Source organism: Cryptomeria japonica, chromosome 6 (assembly GCF_030272615.1).
Source record: "Cryptomeria japonica chromosome 6, Sugi_1.0, whole genome shotgun sequence".
NCBI lineage: Eukaryota > Viridiplantae > Streptophyta > Pinopsida > Cupressales > Cupressaceae > Cryptomeria > Cryptomeria japonica.
This window is the reverse complement of record NC_081410.1, coordinates 291,409,535-291,432,205: the sequence shown is the minus strand read 5'-3', so window position 1 is coordinate 291,432,205 and position 22,671 is coordinate 291,409,535.

Here is a 22,671-nt window from a genome sequence, read left to right as displayed (position 1 = left end):
AATACCTAGATAAAAACATCACAATCGTATTGTATCTACCATCCATGTAAGCCACTGAAAAGTAAACCATGGTCAACAAGGTCAAAAAGGTCTGATTAGGGTAGGGGTACTACATTATATATTAATCATCTCTTAATCACTTCGTTATCTACCAAATAAATCATCTGCTATAGCTAATCTAATTAAATTAACATCTTCCCAAAATAAGGACTTATATATATATATATATATATATATATATATATATATATATATATATATATATATATATATATATATATATATATATATATATATATATAAAATTAATTAAACTTATATTAAGCTAGATAAAATTAATTAAACTTAGAATATATATATATAAGTTTAATTAATTTTATCTAGCTTAATATTAAATTTATACTATCTCGGCTCAAATAAATCTAATTTAAAATTTATCCTTCAAAGTTGTTTTTAAACCACTTAAAGTGAGGGTCCCTAGTCACATGGGACCCCAGCATGGATTAGTTCACTAATTAACCCAAATTAATTAAATTTTATACTACATTAGTCTTTTGATGGACTGTGCAACTAATATATACCATTGTGTTACCTTGATTTTTCACTTCTCCTTTGAGATGCTAGTTTTACCTTTTGAGCAGTCTCAATTAGGTGTGTCTTTTCCAGGTGGAAGTTCTTCTTCCACCTTATTAGTTTGAGTTTTGGTTTTTTTTGTGTCAACTTCTCTTTGTTTTGGGCCCTTGTGTCCTAAGTCAATGTTTTGGTGTTGAGGATTTTGAAATAAATCTAGATCTTGTCCCATAAGATTTCAAATATATTTATTTTAACATCCTCAATAGAGTACCTGCAAAACACACACAATGCAAACCAAAATCTAAACTAAAAACACACGTGCATGCTCTAAAAACTACCCCTCATGATTTGTGTTTTGTAATAATATTGCTCTCAGAAGCATGCCTAGAGGCTATGAGGAAATGAAGGTTTGAAAAAGTAAGCTCCAATATTAGATTGCCAAATTGCTAGACTAATAGATTTCTTATTAGGATTCATAAAGATGAAATAATACTCTTATATAAATAAGACCTTAGAAAATAGAGGGATAGGATTAAGAGGTGAAAAGATAAATGGTCGGCTAGGATTAAAGGGTAGGTATAGAAAATGACAAAATAATAAGAGGGTAGTTAGGAAAAATAATAAAATAATGAAGGGGGTAGGTAGAGAAAATTAAGAGATAAATGACATGTATCATAGAGTGAAAAAGATAATGAATTAATTAAATAAATAAAGGTTTATTTTATTAATAAAAGAAGTGGGACCAATTAAATAAATAAAATATTTACTTAATTTAGGGAAAAGATAATTTAAATAAATAAAAATATTTATTTAAATAGGGAAAGGCTAGAAAATGATAAATGAATTAATTAAATAAAAATCTATTTAATTAATAGAAAACAAGATTAAAAAAATTAAATAAATAAAAATATGTATTTAATTATGCAAGACAATTTTAGCTGTCTACAAGTGTGACTCTGTTGCCTAATGAATAAGGTCGCCTAGTCATGTGTTTTGGTTGTCCGTGTCTTTCTCAATCTTTGTCCCCCTTCAGAGCCTATGTTACCCTAATTTTTCATTTCCCCCTTTGAGATGCTAACTTTATCTTTTGAGTAGTCTCATCCCTAAATTTACATTCAAAGTTGGATTATTTCTAAGCTTTTGAACCCAATCCTCGTGGTACCTAAGTTCAATTAAACACCTTTGGTCTGGTCTCTCTTATTTATGTATTATCACCTTATCGGTTAAGTCTTTGATCGCTTGATCAGATGATTTTAGAATACCGGTACACCCCGTTTAAACCTAGTTCTCAATTTCCTCATATCACTGGTGAGCTAATCAACCTTTGGAAATCACACCACTGGATACTCAGCATATCGGGTTATTTTCCATTTTTTGTCCAATACACTTCCTAGTTCATAAGTATGTCAATCACCCAATCTTTGCTAAGACTCACATATCCCAAGGCATAATCATAAATAAAATATAGAAAGTACATCTCATTTATGATGGATTAGACAGTGAAAGGCATGCAAAGGTGGCAGCACTATTTTGAAAATAGAGGATATTGCTTGCCACAAGACAACACTAAATGAGTTATAAACCTAATTAATAAGTGAGGGTAATAATACTTCTAAACTCATTTTTTTGCCAAGTTGATTGAGGTAGTGTATGAATAACCAATCTAAAATGACAAAGAATTGTCAGTCCCTATATTCCAATTAACTAAGTTTTCAACATGGATTATTCCCTTCCAAATTAGAATGGTGTTGCCTCATGAACACCAATTCCCTATAATTCAATCTAACTTAAATTGGACACAAAGTGAATAGAGTGATATTATTTCTAGATTGTGTATATTAGCTTGGAGGGAAAGAGCAAATTTTTCAGATTACAGAAGGGCAATTGATACTTTGATAGAAGAGGAAAGACAAGCATAAGATCATAACCATCATTTACAAGAGGAAATTATCACATCAAGGAACCTGTCCTGAGATATTTCACTTTGAAAGAGTATATTTTGCCATAGAAGGGGAATCCAAGATGTTGTTGTTAGGAGATGGTATTGCTCCCATACTCCAGCCTAACACAAAATTCATGGAAGACCCATAGGAGGATATCCTCTCTGGGTTGACAATTCTTACATGGAAATGCAAAGGAAGTTTTGTTGAATACATGAGGGTGACCTTGGTGTTAGTAGAAGAAGAAGAAAAGAAATAAATACTTGACACTCAAGTTCAACTAGTACTTACGGCTGAGAGGAACCAAGTTCCCCTTTAATAATTGAAGTTATATAATCTAAGCTGGTGTAAGTAGCATAGCCTTAGTTATCTTTGGCATTTTCAATTATAATTTTTGGTGGGCCACATGTGATGTGATGGGTTATATTTTATGTTCTTTGTAAAACGATCTTTTCAAGAAACCATTACTTCTCTAGAATAGTTATGATTTGGTAGCTATATAGGTTAGGAAAATCAGTAATAGAGGGATCGATCTTTTGGCAAACTTTGTGTTGTTAGAAGTAGATTTTTTTTTCAGTTACTTGGATATGTTTCAATGAAAAATATTCAGATGTTTTCCTAAAATCAAAGACTTTGTGTTCTGGTATATAGATGTCATTCTTCTTTTATTAAATGCATAGGTGTTTTGGTACTTGTGTTGTTGTGTATCTAAGTGATTGGAATATATTCATTTAGCTCATTGTTGTGAAATATCTAGCTTTATATGGATTTTGATAGCAGTGGTTATTTTAATTATCAAAATGATTGATTTTCTCTTCTAATCCCCATCATCCTTTCAGATGAGAGTGAGTATTGATTGGAAGATTCAATTTTCTTCATTATTATCTGAAATTTTGAAGCATTAGTGATCCTTTAAAACCTTTATGATTAAAAGTTACACCTTTCGACTACTTTCTGGTTAAAAGCACACTTGGATTTAATTCATGGTCTATCAAAAGAAGGTAATCATGCCTTGTAAAATAAGAAAATAGTACGTATAGAAGTTCATCATACCTATCTTAATTTTCTGTTCAGATTGTTACCTATGTGGACATTAGAATATAGAGTTAGGTAGCAGATTTGCAAACAAACAAATTTTTGGTAACTCTATTAGGGATCAAATCATTTTTGCCCTATGAATACTTGATGCCTCCTCACCAAGGAATTTTTGGTGACTCTACTTTGGTTAAAATACCCCAAAAAATGTTTTAGTGTCAGTCAATATGTGGGAAACTTCAAAATAGATGACCTACGCCAACCATCAGAGAGATGCTTGCTGAAATTGACAAGACTCTTTTGTTATCATGGGGTGGTCTAAGAGAAATCATCATGGAAGCAGAAGAGAAAAATCTTCACCCTTTTAAAGATTATAAGTCCATTCTTTTGTTAGAAAATGTGCATCGTAGGTATTATCTGCTTAAAGATTTTCCAAAAGAAACTCATCAGTTGCAAATTACAGCAAAGAAACTGAAATACTTTAATAAAGAACATGAAGATACATATATCGCCCTTCATTGTGTAAGTAACCTCTTTTTTTTTTAAGAAAAGAGGATGATGGTGAATCTGTAATTCCATTATCACCTTTATTAGGAAGTGTAATGCCCCACCAGAAACCCTAATTATATATTTTCTTTTAATTAATTAAATTTAAAATCTCAATGCATAAAATACATAATTCCAAAAATACCAAATATGAGATAACTCCATAAATTTAATTAATTAATTAAAATTATATAATTAGGGTTTCTGGCGGGGCATTACATTTGGTATCAGAGCCCAAGTTTCAACATTGGGTACTCTGGGTTGTAGTGAGCCCATTCAACTTGACCTTTTTGCTTAGGTCTTAATATTTGTGTTTCCCTTGTTTTATCCTTGCCACAGATCTAAACTGTTTTCTCTTTTATAGTGCTAGGTCATGGCTAGGAAAGCTAGGGGAGGTGGCAAGTAGAGTTGGCTATAGGTGTTCGTGTCTCTGTAGATGCCTTTATTCCCAGTTGTGAGTTGGACCTAGGATCCCTGGTTACTTTAGTTGAACTTTGAGTCATTCCTTTGGGTTCTTATGGAGTTGTGTTGGGCATAGATTGGCTTTCATCTCACAGTGCTCATGTACACTGTCGCAAGAAGGCAGTGGAGTGTTTAGATGACCTTGGCAAGGAAGTGGAGATTGTTGGAGTTCAGAGATCGAGATCCCTATGTATTATCTCTGCTATGCAACTTAAGCGGTGCATGCGTAGAGGGTGTCAGCTTTTTGTAGTCACTCTTGAGGATGTGGATGAAAAAGAGAGTTGAGAAATCACCCTTGATGGTCACCCTATTATTCAAGAGTATGCTGATGTGTTTTTGTTGGATATTCCTTGTATGCCTCTAAAGCGAGACATAGACTTTCGTTTTGATTTGGTTCCTAGTGTTGAACCTATCTCAAGAGCTCCATATCTAATGACTACTCAGGAGTTGAGTGAGTTGAAGTTGTAGATTGAGGAATTATTGGCCAAGGGGTTCATTCGTCCTAGTGTTTCCCCTTGGGGTGCACCTATTATCTTCGATAAGAAGAAAGATGGTTCCCTTCGATTATGCATTGATTACCGACAACCTGAATAAGGTAACCATCCGGAATCAATATCCATTGCCTCATATAGATGATCTTTTCAATCAGGTAAAGGGAGCCAAGGTGTTCTCTAAGATTGATCTGAAATCTGGATACCATTAGTTGCGCATTCAAGACATAGATATTCATAAGACAACATTTTGTACTTGTTATGGTCACTATGAGTTCACAGTGGTGCCATTTGGGTTGACAAACGCACCTTCAGTTTTCATGAGCCTCATGAATGGTGTTTTTCGCACCTACCTTGATTGTTTTGTCATTGTGTTCTTGGATGACATATTGATTTATTCTAGAACTATGGAAGAGCATGAGGATCACTTACGTCAGGTATTGCAGTGCTTGAGGGAGAATCAACTTTATACCAATTTGGTGAAGTGTGACTTCTTCCAGTTTGAGGTGAACTATCTTGGTCATGTGGTCTCGGGAGAAGGTGTATCTGTGGATCCTTCAAAGATCCAAGCCATTGTTGATTGGCCAGCGCCGACCAATGTTTCAGAAGTTAGGAGCTTTATGGGTTTAGCTGGATATTATCATCGCTTTGTTCAGGGCTTTTCCCAGATAGGACACCAGATTACTTATCTTCAAAGGAAAGGGAAGAAGTTTGTTTGGTCAGAGTAGTGTGAGTCAGCTTTTCAGACCTTGAAGGAACTCCTTGTCAGTGCTCTGATTTTGGCAGTTCCCGATCCATCTAGAGATTTTATGGTATGCACAGATGCCTCTTTGGAAGGTATAGGTGCAATGCTTATGTAGGATAGACGTGTGGTTGCTTATGAGTCTCGCAAACTCAAGAACCATGAGTTGAACTATCCAGTTCATGATTTAGAGTTGGCAGCTATAGTACATGCTTTGGTTAGATGACAACATTTCCTATTAGGGCGTCAGTTTGAGCTGCATAGTGATCACCGCAATCTGTAGTATATATTCATGCAGCCAAACTTGAATGCTCGACAATAGAGATGGATGGAATTCCTCTATAAGTATGATTTTCAGGTTCATTATATTTAGGGGAAAGAGAACATAGTGGCAGATGCTTTGAGTTGTAGGCGGCATGAAGTTTCAACATTGTCCCTTGGAGTAGACTTGAGAGAGAGGATTCTTGGAGTTCTTCCTCAAGATACTTGGAATCAGGATGTTAGAGCCGTGATAGAGTCCGGAAGGCCTTTAGAGGGTAGATTTTCTAGATATAACCTTGAGGCAGATGGACTTCTTCATCACCTTGGATGGATCTATGTACCTCCTTTGGAGGGTCTTCATGTTTTGATCATGATTGAGGCCCATCATGCACCTTATTCGGCACATCCAGGTGTCAAAAAGATGCACGCAGATCTTAGATAGATTTATCATTGGGCTTGTATGAAACACAACATTGCTGATTTTGTGTTGAATTGTTTAGAGTGTCAACGAGTGAAGGCAGAGCATCAACACCCGACAGGGATTTTACAGCCTAATTTAGTACGGGATTGGAAATGGGATATCATTTCCATGGATTTCATTGTTGGTTTTTCTATCTCTTCGCATTGTCATGATGCTATCATGGTCATAGTTTACAGATTGACAAAGGTTTCTCACTTTGTTCCTATTCGAGCTTCCTATATGGCAGCAATGGTGGCACGAGTCTTCTTGGAAGATGTGGTGAGATTGCATGGGATTCTGAGGCGGATCATCTTTGATAGAGATCCTGTCTTTACCTCAGCATTGTGGACCTCACTTTAGCATGCTTTGGGGACTCAATTGAACTTTAGTTCAACATATCACCCAGAGACAGATGGTTAGACCAAGCGGGTGAATCAGGTTTTGGAAGACATGCTTCGCATGTATGTTATGGACCAGCAGTTGTGATAGGAGGATTATATCTATCTAGTGGAGTTTTCTTATAACAATGGATATCACAGCTCCATAGGTATGTCCCCCTTTCAGGCATTGTATGGTCATCCTTTTCACACTCTTTTGAGTTGGGATAGGCTAGAGGATAGGGTGCATATAGGACTGGATATTCTTTGAGAGATGGCGCAACAGGTAGAGCAGATTTGTGAGAATTGGGTAACTACACAGAATAGGCAGAAGAAGTATGCAGATGTTCATAGGGTAGATCATTAGTTTTCTATTGGTGACCATGTGTTCTTGAGACTGTGTTCGTGGAAGAGTCCGATCTATTATGGAAAGGGTTCTAAGTTGGCGCCTCCATTTGTTGGCCCTTTTGAGATCCTTGAGAGGATAGGACCTATTTCCTACCATCTTGCCTTGCCTCTGAGTCTATCCCACATCCACAATGTCTTTCATGTTTCAGTTCTTCGACCTTATCATCCTGATGTGACACATGTTCTTCATTGGAACTCTTTGCAGGTCGAGGATGGGCAACTTTCCATGGAGCCCATGCGCATTCTTCAGCATTGGGATTTCATCCTCAGGGTTTGCACCATCAACTAGGTAAGGGTCCTATGGGACCCAAATGATGAGACCTCGACTACTTGGGAGGATGCAGCGAAGATGAGAGAGTTGTATTCTTATTTGTTTTAGGCTTCTTCGAGTAAGCCAAGTTTTTTGGGGGGAGAATTTAGTACCCCTCCTCGTTTGAACTTATTAGACTCATATTTTATTATTGTTTACTTTTAGTGGATACATTAACATGATGTGTTATTTAGACTTATATGACATTATTTCATGCTTTATCTGGATATGAGATGCATAATTTATTTGCAGTATTTCAGTACTTGTGATTTATGGCATTTTATGGAGTATTGCTATGTATTGACATTTTATTTTATCTATGCAATGTGAAATTATATGTTGCATGTCTGCGAGTGTATTGGATGCAAGGGGACGATTTTCCTTCACTCACTCCGGTGAGACAAGGAACATCATGATTCTCTTTCATCGGTGTGTATGTCGTGTTTTCTATATTGTATACATGCATGTGTGGTTCGGTGATGCAGGATATTGCAGGTACAAGTACCAAGTAGGTACAGGGTATCGCCTTCAACTGGCTTCATAGGTCTGAGCGTGCCTTCTATTAGTTCGATAGAAGTGGAGGAGGTAGTAGTTGACCCTATTTTACCCAGTTACACTCTTATGAGTGTCATCAATTGGTTGTCCTGTCGGTTTGTTTGGCCTTCGTATTTTGTCATTTGACTTTTCTATGAGTCTTTGCTTGGGGTTTGCTCAGTTTGTGTGTTTAGTGGATTTAATTAATTAATTAAATTTATGTAGTTATCTCATAGTTGGTATTTTGGAATTATGTAATTTATTCATTGAGATTTTAAATTTAATTAATTAAAAGAAATTATTAAGTTAGATTGCAAGTTGCATTGTATTCGAATTATATCTTATTTAAATTTTAGTGAAAAATAACTTAGATTAATTTCATTTATTGTTTCCTAGAACTTTAAATAAATAAATGAATAAAAGAATAAATTAGAATTAAAGTACTGCTTTAATTTCTTTGTTTGGAAATTAATAAATTTGCATGAGAAAAGAAAAGAAAAGAAAAATGATGTTTGCTTATTGCATGTTAATTTATCCCTTTGTTAGGAATTAGAAAAGAAAAAAAAATTGCTTTTATTACTAAAATTAAATATTAGGGTTTTTGGGAAAAATATATGCAACCTAAAACTTTAGGTTAAAAGGGGATATCTTTTTCTTTTGGGGGAGTGATGGGAAGGAGGTAAAGATTTTGGTGAAGAAAAATTATTTGGAAGCTTGTTGAAGGATTGAATCTCTCCAACAAAGTTCTTCCAGGAAAGCTATATAGGTTGGGTGGCCTCTTCTAGTTGTTTTTAAAGAAAATATTTTATTTCTTCCCTCTTTCTGCATGATGTGTGTTAAAAATATTTGTCAAATCCCTAACCCTTTCTAGTTAATTCTTGTTCTTGGCTAAAATCCATTCCTGAAATTAATTTCTAGTTTATGGAAGGAAGTTATTTCCTGGGTGTTTGTAGATTAAAATTTTGAGAAAATTGGGAAAAGTTACTCTCGCAAAATTTTCCCAAGATTATTACTGTGCATGAAAATTGCAAGTTTGGGGAGAAATGGGTTTTGCTAGGGAAAATGTTCTCTGGACTGGTATTGGTTTTGATATTTTGCTATGGTTGTTCTATCAATATTTGTACATCTCTGTGTAATTATTTAGTTACTATGGTAATGAATTTAATTTTAATTAAATTTATTGGGTTATTAAAAGTTATGGGGAAATTGTTTTATTTTATTATTTTGGAAAAAATCTGTATTAATTAGATTCCCTGGAAATAAATTTTATTGGAAATAAAATTTAATGTTTTTAGGTTATTGGAATTTAAAAAAAAAAAAATTTAAAAAAATTAATTAAAAAAAAAGAGGTTTATGGGGGAGGCGGAGCCTGCTACCCCATGGGAGCAAAAGCTACCAACGGTAGCTACTACTACCGTACAGTAGCATCGCTACCATGAGCTAGCGGCTGCTACCCTATGGTAGCAGTGTTGTCGCAAGGTAGCACTTGCTACCATATGGTAGCAAACTACCATGTAGTAGCAGGGGAGCAGCCTTGTTAAAAAAAATTGTGTCGTCCAATTTTAATTGCTCTCCGAAGTTTTAAATTTTTGGTTTTCTTTTCTTTTATTTAATTTTAATTTGTTTAAAAAATATATATAATATTATTTATATATATATATATATAGTATTTTCTGTGGTTTTTATTATGTTAGTTTGGGAATAAAAGTTATTGCAAAATTAAATCTTCATTTTATTATATATTTTTAATGTGATATAATTATATAATATTATATTCGATGAATATGTATATTTATCTAATTTTATTATATTATTATATATATATTTTTAATTTGGAATTTAATTTAGATTATTGTTATAATCTAATCGAGTTTATTTGTAAAGTAATCATGAACATATAATTAGGGGTTAATTTTTATGTGATTTTATTTAACCTTATTGGACAAATGACAACATTGATTTCCTTGTATTAATATAGTTGTATTTTCTTATTTTCCAAAAAATCCTTACCTGCAAGTATTTTATGCTTTTGGTTGTTTACAGAAAAGATTGCTTGTATTAGGATCTTGTGTAAATGGTATTTGCAGTCAAGCTTAATTTCATTGCTATTCTAGTTGAGTTGTCATTATGTCATATGTTGTTATACCCCCTTGGTCAGGTGTTGTTGTATAACCCTATTGATGTGAGCCATTGTGTGTTTTGTTCCAAATGGTCAATCATGGGTTAGTGATTGTGTATCCTTCACCTGTGGTTTGTCAGGATTAGATATGGCTGTCAGTTTTGCCATAGAGTTCTCATAGAGAGACCTTTCCTATTGGTGTCCTATGAGAGAGAGTGGCTTTCGAGCGGGGGCTGCGCCCAAAGTGGATGGTAGGATAACCCTTCGAAATTCAGTTAAGAAGTGATAACCTAATAATTGATTAGGGGGTGGGTAGTTAAAATATTAATTAAGATAATGTGCCTCGCACATGATTTAGTGCTTGTATAGGCTCACGATGTGGTGAGAAGGCATGGAATAGCAAACCTATAACCTTGTCTTCATGAAAGGATTGGTAGGGTCTACATGAGACTTAGATGGAGCCAGAGGTTTGGGAGAGGTTACCAAGATAACCCAGGATGGGGGTCGGGACCTATGGAGGCCTACCAGGGTAACCACCTTAAGCCATGTGATGACACTCTCTCCTTAGAGTCACTAGAGTTTGTGAGTTGAGTCACATGGATGTTTGTGGAGTCATGTAGTTCTATCATACTTGTCTTATTTTTCTTTCTTGAGGGTCTTCTACTATCTCCTAGCAAGGTGGGGTGGTTCCATTTTGGGATCACATGGTCCGGTGGTAGTGCCACTTCCCATTGGATGTTCTGGATTGTATCTTCGGGTGAGGAAAGGCTTCGCTGGTGTTTCTTGGTTCGTGGTTCATGTTCCAACTCTTGTTCGTGATCATTGTTTAGTTGAGACCTTGTGGTCATTGTATCAAACTTTTATGTAACCTTGATATTGTAACTTTTGGATTTCGTAAACTTTTTGGAAGCCATGTATTCATGGATATTGTAATATTATATTAGTGGAATGTATGTTAATTCAATTGCTTTAATCTTTTGTATAAATGATCTATGGAAAATTAAATGCATTGGAATTCTTTTATTCTTTCATTATGGGATATAGATGTATAAGTATGTTTTTAATTTAAGCATTAAATTTTTCCTAATTAGATGGACTATTGGATTAACCATGGTGTTAATATAATCTGCGAATTAATCTTGTTGGTAACCCTTAGGTAATCATGTGTTAGACTTCCGTTATGTTGTTAAACGTGCAATTTTTATAATTTATGCACTTAATCTTTTAAAAAAATATTTCACCCTTTAGTTTCCTAGATGTGTTGCTTTCCTTTAGGATTTCTGGCGGGGCATTATAGGAAGAAGCAGAAACACAAAAGAAGGAATCCCTAAGTTATGTATGCAAATTGGACCAAACCAAACCTTTCCTATCTCCCCTATGGAAGGACCATTGCCTAAAGAATGAGATATTGTCTAGATTCCTAATTAGTGTCTTCAAGGTTCTAATGAGGATTTTTGTGCGAGGTAATGGGCAAATATGGGTAGATTCTTGAGGTTGACAACATCTACGATAGTGTAAAGAAAGGTACATACTGTGTTTTGTATGTTCTCTCTTCCCCCAAATTAGAAATCTTTACTTTTGATTTTGATCAACAAAGTCTTCTATAAAAAAAACATCTACATGAAAATATGAATAGTTCTTTTGACTTTGATATAGAAAAAGGAAGTTTTTGTCTTTGACAACGACTTTTTCAGGTGCATGACAAAGTAGATGTTCAAAAAATGGAAGTAACCAAAAGTGCTTTGTCACCTCAGTTCTCGTAGTTCACACCCCTTGAGGATAGGAATGCATAGAAAGCAATATATAGTGGTCCACATGATGAGTTTTTATATGTGAATAATATGTAACCTACTTATGATAGTTTTGATCCTATGCTATTAGAATGTGATGTTCTAAAATTACAATCATCTACACTCTTAGCTCAATTGTTTGAGAGAGTGATTAAAAAGAAAACCAAATGAATTAACCTCCTAATAAACTTTTGTGATCTTTTGAAGTCCACTCCTAATAAATTATCACCTTTTTTTCCAACATAGAAGGAGAAAACCAAGTGAATAACAATATACATGAAAACTTATAGCTCACAGATGATTCTATGATTGATGAAGTACTCCATGTTGGTATTATCAATCTAGGCCTGGAAACATTTTCAATCTCTCTTGATGGCAAAGCCCATCTTTTTCAATAGGGATTTAGGCTAGGTGGTTGTTCCATCAGTGCTTAAAGAAAAAGGAGACGGGGAAGGAATATGGATACATATTTTTTATAATAATTATATTTCTTCAGATCCTAAACTTTTCGGCAAAATTTCCCTACAAGAGAAAATTTCTTGTTCCTTTCCCCACTCTTATTTGAAGAAAATTGCCAAGGAGATGAAATGCATAATATAGTTTTACCATATTCTTTCTCTCCATCCTCCTTTAACTAAGAAGCCTTTCAGTCACCCCCCTCTAGTGAATATACAATAGAGTGCATCGAAGATGACTCTCAAGGTATCAAAAAAATAACTAATAAGATGGGTTATAAATTGGTTAGTAGGTTATCAAATGCTAATGCAATCTGTCAAATCAAAGTTATGCATAGAAGTTCTCTTTTAAGTGAAATAAATTTATTGGGAGATTGGTACACATACCTTGAGGAATCGAAAGGTCTCCTACCAGACTCATACATAGATGAAAGTTAGACAATTAGAACTATGACTGTGAGGTTCCAAATCGTAAAATCCTTCATGATTAGAAGATTGCATGCCCTCAAAGATGTGGAATTGAGAATGACACAGGTAAGGAGTGTTACTTTCCTAAAATTGTTAAATAGACTAGAATATTGAGAGGGGAGGTGAATCCGTATTCCCTTATAAGAAATTAAAATACTAAACTTCTGAAACTTAGTTTCCTATCAATTAACCTTAGCCTAAAATAAATGCATGCAACATGAAAGAAATATACAACCATAAGAGAGACACCAGAGTTTTAGACATGGGAAACCCAAATGGGAAAAACCACAGAGAGGGTTAACTCTCAAGATAATATAACTAGTTATATGAGATTGAAAGGCTCACTTTCGGATGGCTAATTGCCCATAACACAATGGCTTACTGCTAGAAGGATCACTATTAATAAATAAAAACAAAATGAATTGAGAAAATTGTATCTACACATGTATGAGATCAGTTCCTAATAATCTTAGATATCTAAACAACTGCTTGCAACAGACCCTGTCAAGAATCTTTGCAATTATAAATAAATTTGCCTTCTCCAATTAATGTCACATCAATTTTTCCTTTCTCCTTCAACACACAAACTCATTATATTATTGTTATATGCATCAAGTTGGTCTTAAGAACACTTTCCCCAAGAATACTTCTTCCTTGGTCTTCTACATGACTTCCTTCAAGAATATTCCAATGGTCAAATCACATGCTACAAGCACTAGAGAAAAACAAGAACAAAAACATTCAACTTCAGCATGACTCAAAATAATAATATCCTTGAACTTTCACAATCACACTTCCAAAGCACAAAAACATAATCCAACTCTACATAAAAAAATTAAGGTCATGAACAACATATTTCCAATAGATCATCAGAAACCAAAATGTGGAGGAATGTAGATCTCTGCACTCACTTTTGAACACAATCAATGTTGAATACACTTTCGGAGCACCAAACCAATTCCCACAATCAAATCTAAAACTTGGTCAACATGAAAAAATATCCACATGTTGTCAACACACATTTTTGAGTAACACCCTTCCAGAAAACACATCTACAACAACAACTGTAACACATATCAACAAGGTTCCTATCTTTCAGTGTTTTGCAACACCTTCATACCTACATATCTTTTCTCTATAACACCTATACATACCACTGCTCTACAACACTTTTACTTTCTACAATGAATTACTATATCTGGACTAATTTGGATCACTAGGTTTGACATCAATGACAATTAAACATATATTTCTAACAATCTCCCCCTTTGTCATTGATGGCAAAACACTTATAACCACTTTTCTCCCCCTTAATAACATATTCTCTATTTAAACAGGAACGAGCCCCCTGGCTGCAAAAAATGGAAGAGTGAATGAAAAGTTTGGAGAAGGCTTCATCAATATGGCTTTATTGACTATATAGAAAAGCTACACGGAAGTAGAAATTCGGTGTCACATGGGTTTGCTAGAGGCTGGAACAACAACAGAGTCACCTTATTCGGGGAGATATGGCAAATTGATGAGGACCTGGTTGCGGAGGTCATGGGTCTTCAAAAGGAGGGTACTAAATTCTATAGAGACTGAAAGTATGCAGCGGAAGCGTTCAAAAACTTCACAAAATCAGAGGATGAGAAGGTCAAGCTTGTCAAGAAAGACAACATCTCCTACTACATTCCTCAGCAGGTAAAGTCCTTCTGGCAGAAAGTTTTAAGGATTTTAATGGAGTTTCTCACTGTTGATGGTAGATTCACTAAAATCTATAACTATCATTTTGTAATCCTTAATCACTTCCGTCATGGGGTTAAAATCTCCCTACCTTATTACTTAGTGTCCTCTTTGAATGAGAGTCTGGCTGATCACGCTAAAAAGCCTAATTCTTACCCTTTAGCCCATCAGGGGATCATATTTCTTATTTATGAATACCTGAAGGAGAAAGATAGGGCTAGCAAAGATGATCCCCTGGTCACTAATGCATATATTTCTGAGAGCTGTAAAGATTCTAATTCGGATGAGGATCGGCCTAATACCCCTACCCATAAAAAATGAAGAGCTGAAATAGATAATGTGGAAACAAAGGTGCACTGTGATTTGGAGGAGGAAAAGGGAAAGGATAGTGAGACAAAAATGGAGAGTGAGAAGGATGAGAAGGTTGGTGAAGAGGAAGAAGGGGGTAACTCTGAAAAACCCTTACTCTAACCCTATGGGCTCGGATAGCAGGAATGTCACCCTAAATTCTAAGGAGGAAGACAACCCTAATTCTTTGGGCACTGAGTAGGGTAGGGATTCAACGAATACTATTTTGAATACTGCCCGTAACTATACTCTGGAATCCTTCAACTTCTAGAAATGGGTTATTGACAACATTACTAGCATTCAGAGAAAACAGAGGGATTTGGAAAATAAGATAAACAATTTGATTAAGGAAACAAATTCAGGCAAAAAGAATGAGGAGACAAAAACCAGTGAAGCCGAGGAGGAAATCAAGATGGAGGACTAGCTGGAAAAAGATCTGATTAAAGGGGATTTGAAACATCTGGAGGATTTTATCAGAATTGTGAAAGAACAGGCTGAGGAGGATAAAGACAATATCAATACTCGGGTTGCTCATAATGAGAAGGCTCTGAAAAGTTTCGTGAACCACAGCCTTGAGGTCCTAAAAGTTTCATCACAGAATATGAATGCTTTGGTGGATCACTTAGAGAGGAAAAATTAGGATAAGAACTTGGTAATCATTGAAGATGCACCAAACTCTAGCTCCACTCATCAAATTTATAGGTGAAGGATGAGGTAGAACACCAATGAGATGGAGACCAAAATGACAGACATCCAGCTGAAACAGGAGAGCAATGATTTGAGGGAAGTAGCCAAAGTGATGATGCTATTGGTCCAGAATGCTGAGGAGTCTATAAAAGTGTTCAATTGATATGTAATGCTGGGTTTTGGATGCCAATTTCTTGTTGGCTCCTTGTTGTCTTTTTGTCCTAGTTGTTGGTTTTTGTGCTGGTCTTTTGCAGTTGTTTCGTCTTGTTTCTTTCATGTTCATCTTTTGTATTGTAAGTGGGTTTTGGGTCCCTTAAAACCTGTTTTTTCTTAATCAAAAAAATATTCTCTATTTTTTGCATTATCTACACATATATTCTATATCTCTATATATCTCTCCCCCTTAGAAAATATCTATATTTCTCCCCCTTTGACATCAAGGCCAAAGGGTAACAACAAAAGGTTACCATAAAATTGTGTTGGCAATTGTTGTCATTGATGTCAACTAGGTCAGTTGCAGAGTGCAAAAGAATTGCATAACATGATGGTTATGTGTGTTATCTTTGTAGGATGTGCATAACACAAAGGTTATGTGTTATGTGTCCCCCAAAGGTCTATTGTGTGATCTAGTAAGGCACCAATTTGCTTGTGTCTATGCGAAATAAAAGAATTGCAGCCCCCGCAAATCCACAGCTGGAACTAGTGAAGAGAGAATGATTCTGGGGGCATGTGGGATAAGTGATGGCCTCCACCATTCCACTGATGGAATCCATGAGGAAAGGGTGACCTCATGGGTGCATGAGAAAATCTATCCGACTGCCCACCATCCCACTATGTGATGGACATGAGAATTGTGACCATGCGGGGTAGGATAAAGCTAAGTGGAACAAGACTTCCCACCATCCTGCAACAATAGAGTTTGGAGAGAAATAGTCATGTGGGGTAAGAAAGAGAAAGTACAAGGAGACTCTCACTATCCCGCATTGTAGAAGTCAATGTGATAAAGGCATGTGGGGTAAGAAGACAAACGATCTTAGGTCTTCCCACTATCCCGTATAAGTAACATGACCAAAGTGAAGTCAGTTCAGGATAAGAAAATGATGGAAGGATAGAGGCTCCCCCGCTATCCTGAGTCATCAAAACATGAGAAGTGATGATCATGCAGGGTAAGACAAGGAGAAGGGAGAGATGTCTCCCACTATCCCATGATGCCAAAGACCAGAGAATAGAATCTTTGTGGGGAAAGACAAATAGAGATGATGTACTTCCCGCTATCCCGTAGCAGGTAAGAAGGAATTCCAAAGTGTTTGTAGGGGAAACAAAAGTGAAGTTCTTTAGGATCCTGCTTTTTTGCACCATTGAAAGAGACAAAATGATGGTCATCCAAGGTAAGAATACATGAGGATGTTAAGAGGATCTTGGTAAAAGGAAGAAAGATGGTGCATCCCGCCAGCCCACACAAGTAAAATGGGTTTGAGAATGATGATGTGGGCTAACAAAGAGAAAGATGTTAGTGGCTCCAACCATCCCACATGACATATCTCCAATGAACATAACATGAAATTTAGTCACAATATGGAGTTTAATGGCTCTATGTAGCTCGATAGTCCACATGGTAGGTTAACTGTGGTTGGCCAAGTTTGACTAAGTGGTTTGGATGTCGATTGAGAGGATTTTGACGCCACGGGTGTATGTTGATACTCATAGGAGTTCACGTGGAAGTTGAATGATATTGACTGAGTGACTTGGATGATGGTTTTGAAGACATGTGGAATCCAAGCTTGTCAATGAGAAAATCTGATGATGGATTTAAGTGTGGTAGTTGTCGATCTTTTCAAGGCAGGTCAAAAGAGGATGGAGAAGACATTAATGGTGAATTAGTTGTAGATGGTTGAAGGGCTCAAGGTGATTGATAGAGGCAGAATCAAATTTGTTAGATAGATTGAGTTTTATAAATATAGAAAACTATATATGGAATATTAAGAAAATTAGAAAAGAGCCATTTAATGCAGATGCTCGATCCAAGAAATATATTATAATCTACTACAGACTGAATCCTAGAGAGAGAAATGAATTAATTTTAACTTGCAGATTTTGAGGGAAAAACATTCTTCAATGCATAGCTGATTATGTAGGTTGGAAAATATGATTTGACAGAAGTAGTTAGGTCATTGAGATAGAGATAGAGGTGGAAATAGAAAAATATCAATTAGACTGCAAGTGTGTGGTTGAATGTGAAGGTGCTTAGGGAAAATTTCACTAAACTACAGAATTGAGTTAGAGAAGAAATTGAAGAGAACATTTAGAAAGGTGAAGCAGAGTTAGAGAGAAAAATACAGACAAAAAGACAAGTAGAGACAGAGAGAAGCAGAGATAGAGAGAAGTGGAGGCAGAGAGAAGAAGACAAACAAATAGAGGAAGAAGATAAAACAAAGGAAGAACATCAACAAGAAGAGAAGTTGTAAGTGTTACAAAACACATTTGTAACAATCTTTTATCATTGTATTGTAAAACTTGATATTATTGTAATTCTTTGAGTGGATGCTTAGAGCAGGGGTAGGTTCTCCTTAAGCGAGTGCTCTAAATTAGGGGTTGGTGCTCCTTGAGTTGGTGCTCAAAATCATCAGGAGTTGGTACTCCTTGGGTTGGTGCTCCTTGAGGTGTTGCTCAAAATCATCAAGGGTTGGTGCTCCTTGGGTTGGTGCCCTAAAAATATTGTAAACATTGATTTTATTGTGAGGCTGGATTGGAGCAGTAGACTCCAGCAGCTATTCTCACAGAGTTTTTTCCCACATTGGGTTATCCTTGTAAATATAGTGTTGTGGTTTGCTTTGTGTGTGTGTGTTATTAATTTATTTTTAGTCTTAAAATTTGCACACAAAGATTAAAAGTTTTGTAATACATGATTCACCCCCCTATCAATGTCCATTTGTGTTCTTCATTTGGTATTAGAGAACTAGGTTCCCTTACTGTAAAGCTTCCTCTAGCTTGGGTAGATCTTGTCTTATGAACACAATGGCCAGAAATGAATTCTCTTCTAAAGAACCTATGTTTCATGGCACAAACTATACATTTTGGAGTAGAAGAATGGAGACATACTTATCTTCCCTTAGGTTTGATGTTTGGATGTTAGTAAAGAATGGATATACAGTTCCATCCACTCCTCCTACTGATCCTGATGCTAAACTACAATATGAGAACAATGCAAAATCTAAGAACGCAATCTTAAGTGGCTTGTTTGATGCAAATTTTGTAAAAGTCATGTATTGCACTTTAGCAAAATATACTTGGGACAAGCTACAAAAAATATATGAAGGCGATATCAAAGTAAAGGAGGCCAAACTACAAAATCTTAGAAGTCATTTTGAAAGATTAAAAATGAAGGAAGAAGATAAAATAGCTAAATAGATTCAAAGAGTAGATGAAATTGTAATTACTATAAGAGGACTCAGGGAAGATGTCAAAGATGAAGTCACTGTTAAAAAGGTACTCAGATCTATTACTCCAAAGTATGACACCAAAGTCTCTACCATTGAAGAAGCTAAAGATATGACCACCTTCTCTATGGATGAACTATTTGGCTCGCTGTCAACCTATGAGATAAGAACAATAAGTGGAGAACCATCAAAGAGAGAGAGAACATTCAACATAACCAAGAATGGAAAAGAAGAAGTTTCTCATGAAGAAGAAGATGAATTTGATGCTGCTATAGCTAACTTTGTGAGAAATATCAAAAAGGGATCATGCAAGTACAAAGGTAAGTTTCCCTTGAAATGCTTCAATTGTGGCAAAATAAGACATTTTGCTTCTAAGTGCCCTTATGGTGAGAAAGATGAAGATGATAAGCAAAATAATAGATCCTCTAGTAAGGATAAAATGAAGAAAACCTACAAGCCAAGGAGAAGAATCTTTAGGAATAAAACAATCTCTACACCTTTGAAGATGATGTCATGGATGAAGAGAGTGTCTCTGATGAGGATTCCAGTGAAGATGAAAGAGAAGTTGATCTCTTTATGGTACAAGGAGAACTAGATGATGAGAATGTTGTCAGTGATGAAGAGGAAGAAGTTGAAGCTGAAGTAGATCTTGAAGGTGAACTTGTGAGTGCTGTAGAATAACTTAGAAAGGTGATAACAAAATACAAAAAATATAGGTATGATGTTGATGAAGAACAAGAGCTGCTAAACAAATCTCTTGAGGACTGAAAGACAATAATTTCTGACTTGAAAATCTAGTTGGAAGAAGCAAAAAGGATGTTGAGGTAACAAAATCAGATTTATTAAAAAAGGAAAATGAGTATCAAAAATTGGAAGAAGATTTTGTAAATTTAAGGAAGGAGTTTGAAAATAATGAAGATGAACTTAACATGAGGATCAAGTATGAGGGCAACACTAATGCACTAGACAAGATGTTGAGAAAATAAAAGAACTCCAAAGATACATAGGGTGTTAAATTTCATGTTAGTCAATGCTCTAATGGTGAAGACATCCAATAAAGAAATACACTTTACCTCATCAAGTTAAAATGGAAACAAACAAACTTTTACAATCAACAAACCCATTGAGAGGAAGACATATGCGGCTACTGCAAGTAATCAGCCAAAGAACCAGCATGCTAATACTAAAGGAAAGGTTGAGATGGATGATGGAAGCTTCACAAGAGTTAAGGATATAAGGAAGTTGTCAAGAAGACTAAGCTATGATGCCTCAAGGAAACCAATGAGAAACAATTTCAACAATGATTGGTATGTACCTCAATTTCATGGCTACTGTTATAAATGCAATACTTATGGTCATAGAATTGCAGAATGTAGACTTATGCATAGGACCCCTCCTAGTTATGAAAGTAGAAATCCTTTTTCTACTCTTAGAGATGTCAATGTAATTTGTTATCATTTTAACGGTGTTGGTCATAAGAGTCATAAATGTAGGATAAATGTATCTCAGTCCTACAATAGATTTTTAATTTCATCATTCAATGTGAATATAAAATGCTAACATTGTCAAAACTTGGGAAACATTGCAAACACCATAAGCTTAAGAGAACTAAGAAAAACAAGAAAGTGTCAACATCTAAACCAAATGAAAAACTAGAACAAAATGGGACAGCAGAAAAGAAGAAAGAGACCAAACAAGTTGGGGCAGAGAAAGATAAAAACAAAAAGTGAGTCAAGTTTTATTGTACAAACTGCCCTACATGCAGAAAGGAAAAACTTGTGGGTAGTAGATAGTGGATGCTCCAATAACATGAGTGGAGACAAGAAGAAATTTATTAAACTTGAAGATTGGAATGGTGGTTTAGTAAGGTTTGGAGACAACTCATCAATCAAAATCAATGGAAAAGATACACTAAATATTGATGGCACACTAAAAGCTCATGATTTTTATTATGTTAAAGGTCTGAAACATAATTTGCTTAGTGTGTCAAATATGTGACAAGGGATACAAATTCACTTTGACTCCAAAGGATGTGAGATCCTAAAAGAAATTAATGGATAGCTTGTTGTTGAAGTCAAAAGGACATATGGCAATGTATATAACCTTAAGGAGTGTTTTGAATCTCAATGCATGATGGGGCAAGTTGATGAGAGCTAGTTGTGGTACAAGAGACTAGGTCACATAAACTTTGATAACCTTGTGTAACATCATAAATTGTACACCCTTTCTAGGGTGGTACAATTCCACACTTGGTTTAGCACCCACCTTAGTGTGTTTGCACCTTGCATTGTATTTCCCTTTAAGCATTTAATTAATTAATTAAATTAAATCTAAAGTTATATTTCATCACTCCCCACATCATAAAATTGGGTTGTTTACCCTAAGTGTGCCCCTTTTTATTGTATTCCTCCAATAAATAATTAAATCATAAACCCTAATTATGTCTTATTTTAACCCTTAAGGCCCGATTTCGCATATCAAAACATCTCAAAACCAGTTGTAACTTTGGGATTCACTCTAATATCATCATATCTAATGGCCTTGAAAATTTGGTGAAAAGTTGGTCAAACTGTGTGTAAGTTATGCATGGTCCCCGACATTTTCCCAGAATTACGGGAGCATAATTTTATGATATTATAATGCTTAACCCCAAGAAAGTGGCAGAAAATTCAAATCCTAGGTTGGCCTAAAGATGAAACTAAGATCTAGGGTTTCATACATAAGAGCTCTCTTTCTTCATTGGAAGGCCTAAGGAAGTTTTGGCTAAGAGCTAGCGATCACAAGGAGCCTTCTATGCAATGAAAGAGCAGGTCTTTTGGAGTCCAACAACATTCAAAAACATCTATGAAGCATTCATCCAGTATTATTTTATCAATTGGGGGCTTTTGAAGATGTAAGAAAGCAATAGGAGATCACCGACTGAATATTGGCTTGTACCCTTCTATTGGGGTTGGGTATGATTTCATGTTGTTTTCATGTCTTTGTATGAGCTTCATTACATCAATTTGCAAATTTACATTTATGCTTTAGTTACTTAGAATCATTGATGTAGAGAATTTACTTTGTCAATTACAAGCATTTAGGATTTACTCTTTAAAGCATAGGGTTACTCTAGATTGTTTGCATTCATCATTTTAGGGTCTTGCACACACACAAGAATCCTGTACACACTATTTTACTATACAAATTAGCTATTTGTTGAGGTGGAAATCACCAAAATAGGGGTTTGACTAAGGTAAAACCCCATATAGCCACCCAAAACCCTATTTTCAGTTGCAGGTGCAAGTACAGGTACCCGAAAGACTTTCAAGACTACTAAAAGGTACAAGGATGGTCTTAAGGCCTCAGATCTGTCCCAAAATCATCAAGGACGGGGGCATGGCACCCTATTATTTCCCTTGATAGAGGTGTGGTACCCTCATCCCCCTACTTTTAAGTGAAATTTGGGAGGGTGGAAGCTTAGAAAACCAAGATTGCAGTCTCTCAGTTGCAGTTTCATGTTT